The sequence below is a fragment of the Ceratosolen solmsi genome, unplaced genomic scaffold (genome assembly GCF_000503995.2).
Source record: "Ceratosolen solmsi marchali unplaced genomic scaffold, CerSol_1.0 scaffold93, whole genome shotgun sequence".
Classification (NCBI taxonomy): domain Eukaryota; kingdom Metazoa; phylum Arthropoda; class Insecta; order Hymenoptera; family Agaonidae; genus Ceratosolen; species Ceratosolen solmsi.
Window position 1 is genome coordinate 81,877 of NW_011948453.1, and position 6,000 is coordinate 87,876.

The following is a 6,000-nucleotide window of genomic DNA, read 5'->3' on the forward strand; positions in this document are numbered from 1 at the left end:
ATTGAAATGCGAAATAGGAAATCAATAGATTGAATCACGGCACTAAAAAGTAACTTTATTAATGTAATGTACGAAATTTGCTTACTCTTCTGCACATAATGAAATATGTACATGTAATTCAGAATTCGTGGATACCTTTTATCTGAGTGGATATTTATCATTGTCAGGGAAGTTTATTTCTTTTCGTGTTTCAGAAAAAACAAAGAGCAAAACTCAATTCAACTTTATGCTTTCGTCTGCATCAAAGTGACCGTCGTGGCTATGATTACTGTACATACATTAATATAATATTTAGAAAGACCGTGCACAAAGCGAGAAGAGAAGCTTCATTACCGTTTAATGACGCGATAAGACGCAGCGTTTCAACAATTTGATCCTGACTGTAGTTAAGAAGAGTCAGCTTCGCAGATAAACAACGCCATCAACCGCATACCACCTGTTTTCTAATTCAAAAACATGAGAAAGAGTGAGTAGTAAGAAAACAAAAAAAAAAGAACACAGCTTTTGTGTCCGCCAGAAATTCCGAAGCATTACGTAATTCTTGCTGATGCTTTAAGGAAAAACAAGAAGTCCACGATTTGTCATCTATATTCGATTTATATGAAGAGTCAAATCACAGAGCGTATGAATTCTTTCTTCCATTTTTAATGTGCAATATCTTAGAATCGTATAACTATTTTACCTTATACAACTAACTAATGGACAACGATGTAATAATAAAATTAAATTTTAACTTGATTTATAAAACTATAATAGAATAATACACTCAAAAATTATAAAAGTTTTTATTTTATTTTATCTAATACTATGACCTTAATCATAATATTGTTCTTTAAACTTTTTTTTTCCAGAATTGCTTCCGCTGCACTCCTTCTCAATCTCTTTCTTTAATTTATTCTGTATTGAATTAAATTCTGTATCTGATTGAAGATTCTGCCCATGTATTTACTTGCAACAACAACGAAATTCAATTTTTTTGTTCCTGTTTTTTATTTTGCATTAATCTCCTTATAAAAAGAGAATGCTGTTTTAATATAATTCCAATTTGCCAAAATAGCTATCGATTTTCGTAAGATTTACTTTTATGTGAACTTTGTTTTTTTTTTTTAATAACCAAAACGTTATGTCCCATTGTTGCATTTTCATATATACACGCAAAAGTACCAATTCATACCAATTATACAAAAGTAGAATCTTATTATGTATCAATTTTATTTTTATAAATATCCTAAACTTTGGTATATATTGAAAGATGTATTAATACCTGTAAATACTATAATAAATTGGTACGACAACTAATTTAACACATTTTTATTTAACTAAAATTATAATTTCTCATAATAAGAACACCCTCCCATAGACATGTAAAGAAAAATGTATGAGCTAAAGTTTACAATGAAAATATTACAACTAATATTTTTCTAATTAAATGTTTGAAAATTATATACATTCATTTCATAAATTAAATAGTAGCCAAAAATTTCGAAAATTTAATATAAAGTGTAGAAATAATGTAAACTATGTGGTATAATTTTCCATATTTAATACAATAAATATTGTGTTATATCATATAAAATGAACATGAACAAGTGTCTAAATAAGATAATATATTAATATATTAATAATATATTAATTAAATAAGTATAAAATATTTGATAGACGATAATAATAAAAAGGTAATAATATAAATTTATTACCAATAATTAAATAAAAATTCACAATTTTAAATATGAATTCTATTATTGTATAGAAAATTTATGAAAAAACTTAATAATTAATTTTTTATTTTAAAAAGAATTTATGATATTTTTATGTAACTAACCTAATATTTTCAAATTCAATTTTCAATAATTTCCAATAAAAATTTTTTAGAATACTAAATGATATTATATATATATCACTTTTACAAATTTATGATCAATATTATCTATTTAGAATTATATAAAGCTTATATATAAGTTAATGCGCAGGTACCCATGCATATTATCTTCTATTAAATATTTCAATCTATAATGCATAGTTAGTTGGAATAAACTAAAAATAATTTATAACTGATAATACATTACTTTCATTTTTATTTAGTTCAATTTAGAAATTTCTATGATTAATATAACCACTTCATAAATATAATAAATGGAATATGAGCTTATTATATTTGTTTAAAACATAATTCAATATTTGAAAAGAAGGCTTTTAGAAAGTTATTGAACAAGAAATCATTTATATATTAAAAGTCTTTTCAGCATTACTATATAGTGTAAGTTTTATAGAAAAATAATGAAGAAATAATAAATTGGTACATGTTTTAATTCTATTTTTATTATTGTGACATAAATAATCTTATATATATAAAATTGATAGAAAAATATAATATATAAAATGCTGAATAATAAATCATTAAGTTAGAAAAAAAGTACATGTTTGAGACGGTTCTCTTAAATTCCAAAAAATAATTCATGAACAGGATAAGTTCAAGGGGTGCTAGTCAAATTATTATAATATAGCTCAAGTAGTAGTGGTTTGGAATTAATTTCTGTTGCGTTTTCATCTTGAATATTAAAGCAATAAGAACATTCCCTTTTTTTTTTTGTTTAATTAAAGAATTAAAGTCCTGTATGCATAACGCTTCTAAAGCCAAAGAATATTTTTACAGTGGTGTAATACTATAACATTTTCACCCGAAAATGTTTTTCAACTGTTAGCAAGCAAATATTTGTGCAATGTATGCACGAGCAACTGGAATTTAATATTTCGCTAGGGAATTATAACTCGGTACTGATATTAAATATTAAGAATCCATAACTATAAGCCAATGAGTCTTTTCCGCCGCCAAAGGCTACGTTTTCCCGGTACAGCTTCTTTAGCTCTTATTTTTCTTGCATTTATCCTTCCTCTTCAATCACCGAAAACACTTTTGAAAATAAGAGATGTACTTAAAGAATAAAAATCTACAAGGATTCTATATCTGGAAGTCGATATACGCTTAGAAATTCCATATATCATCGATTAAAGTAAAAACGAGTATATCCAGATCTTTTAAATTGGATAAGTTTGATTTGAATTCTTTAAGTTCCAAATTTAAATCAACAAATTATTAAAAATATATCTCATTTATATTTTCAGTTTAATGACTTTAATATTATGTGCATAATAATATAATAAATAATATCATATAATATTATGATATTAAGAGAAACAAATGAATTTATATAGATATAATGCTTGAAACTGTACGCTGCAATTTATCTTTTTACGAATATGCTTTAAATTATTACGATCAAGATTATAATAAAGAACGTCTGTTAATAAAGTATGACGTATAATAAACATAACAAACCTTAGATTTTTATTGATTTGTCATCAGAGAAAGTTCGCGAAATCAAGAAAAGAATATGAAGAAGAAGGTTGCCTAAAAAAAGACCATCTCACAGAGAAGTTTCGAATGTATTCACAATAATTTGAGCATCGCGGCAGGTAAGACACTTAAAGTAACATTTAGCGCGCATCCTCAAAGAGTGCGTATGCGTATAAGTATTGGCCTCTGATCGTTCGCTGAACGTTCACTGGTTGGACCTTAAGGCCCCTTACACTCCCCACCCATTTCCCTGTAGACCTGCTAACTCCCTCTTTATCGCTATATTCTCTCTCCCTCGATCTATCTCTCTCTGTCTTTTTCTCTCAATTGAGACAGAGGCAACGGCGGGGATTCAGCCTTTTCTCGTTTCTACGAGACTCGTGACTACTGCTGCCTTCAGTACCGACTTTAGCTCGGTTAGCCTCGGAACGGTATAAGTTTGTAACTAGTGAATGCGAGTTCTTTATCTCTCCTTCTCTTTCCAATTCACCTGCGCGATCAAGATTTATAGCAGCGAAGGAAGAGAGAAGTAAGGAGGGACAGAGAAAAATAATTAAAAATTTTTTTTAGTTTGAATCGTCATTATCGTTGAGAAAATTAATGGTTTTGTTGTATGTGTGTGCACGTGTGTGTATGTGTGTGATCTTTTTGGATAGCACATTGTTCTTTCATTTTATAGTGAGAGTGCATCGAAGCATTTTTAATCCGTCAAGAGGACAATTTGTTCCGAGTACCTTTTTCTTATCATTACCAAATATGTACTTATTAAATCTCACTAGAAATCGACCCTTTTTCAGCGAAATTCTTTTGATAATCTAAGCATATTAATACCAATATTTTTTCAAAAGTAAGTTTTATAAAAATATGGCTCAATCAATATTCAATATATTTCATTTCCTAGTGACAAGTTTACTTTATGAAACAAAAAATGCGTAATTACGTGCGTATATATCATATATTTTATTGTGAATAATGAAATTTCGTAAAAAAGCTATGCTTATTATCATAATTGGGTTGAGTGAAATACAAATAAAAAAGTTATAAAGCAATTATATTATCTTTTGGAAGATGGTCAAAATATATTAAGACGTAGTTTCCCTTAAATAGTATATTATCATGCCTTAAAATATTTAGAAAAATAAATTACTTCAAGCTTTGAAGTCTTGAAAAATTAGAAATAATTTTATTTCAGCCAAATGAAGGTTTCGAGCGACTAACATTGGTTAAACGGACTCCGTATATTCGTAAATCGAGAGTAATATTTACAGTGATTCATAGAAGAAAGAGGCAGAAGAAAAACGCACGTAACACACACCTAATGTTATTCATTCGGAGATCAGTCGCATATGTGCTCTAATTTTACTTTTATTTAACTTCGAATATCTATTTTAATGAATTAAAAATGCAGAAGAATTTAAGCAAGTTGTTCCCAAGATTATATATGCAGATGAGATTGAATATGATTGGCGATCGTGGCTCTAAAAGAATCAATCGATCGACTGATTTATCGTCTATCATTAGACTAAAACACAATGGATTTAAATAGCACGCCAGGTGAAGCATCTGCGCCGCTTTGATGTACGCATAAATCTTTGGATGCGGATATAAATCCCGTGCTTCTTGACAACTGTTCCACGTTTTGCCTTTCTCCTTCTCTTTTTTAATCAGTACTGAGATATACTTTTCTACTGATCTGAAAACTAATGTATATATATAGATATATATATATATAAACTCATACATAATTTACATTGCAAAAAAATTAAAAAGCATTTATTAAAATAAGTAAAATTTCTTTTGCCTTTCTCTCAATTTAAATTAAACAAATAGAATATTAAGTATGATATGGTGTAACTTCAGTTTTACCTTGTATAGGAAGCTACTGATGGAAGAAGATAAGAATATTAAGGAAATTATTATTTAATTTTATGTGAATATGATTTTGGAAACAAAATTCAAGCATTAGTCAGTCGGATAGAATGTACCTATCATTGTTTATAATATGTCTTTCCCACGTATCCCTGTTGTGTTTCAATGTATATATATATATATATATATATATATATATATATATAGAAGGCACCTTGCAGAATATAGATGCATCCATTGCGGGTAGCTTCAACGAAAATGGCGTACGAAAAAAACCAACGGCAGTGGCAAGCAGAGGATAAGCTTCACGGATGGGCGATTGGCGTGTAAAGTGCAAGAATCTTGCGAACAAACGTTACAAAAGAAGAAGACGAGAAGTTGCTGGAACTGAAGTGAAATTAATTACATGTCTTACATATTTGTGCGGTTTTTCCTTCTTTTTATTTTTCTATTATAAAATTTTGCGTGCAGGTAAAGACGAAATCGAAATTAAACAAGTATAATGTTTACCCAATGTGCAAGAAAGAGAAAAATAAACCTTTCACAAAGCCACGACTACGATGCGCAAGACTCATTTCTTAGTAAATCAAGCAAGGATTAAAGATATTCATTTTTATTTTCAACAAACATTAAATACATTTTGAAGATGATATTATAAATGTATTTGTCACATTTACTAAAGTTTTTCTAATGAAACTTAATAGCTTTAAAACCAATTAATATATAAAAAAAATAGAAAGTCACCGTTTCTCGTTTAAAAACATGTTCAGAATAAC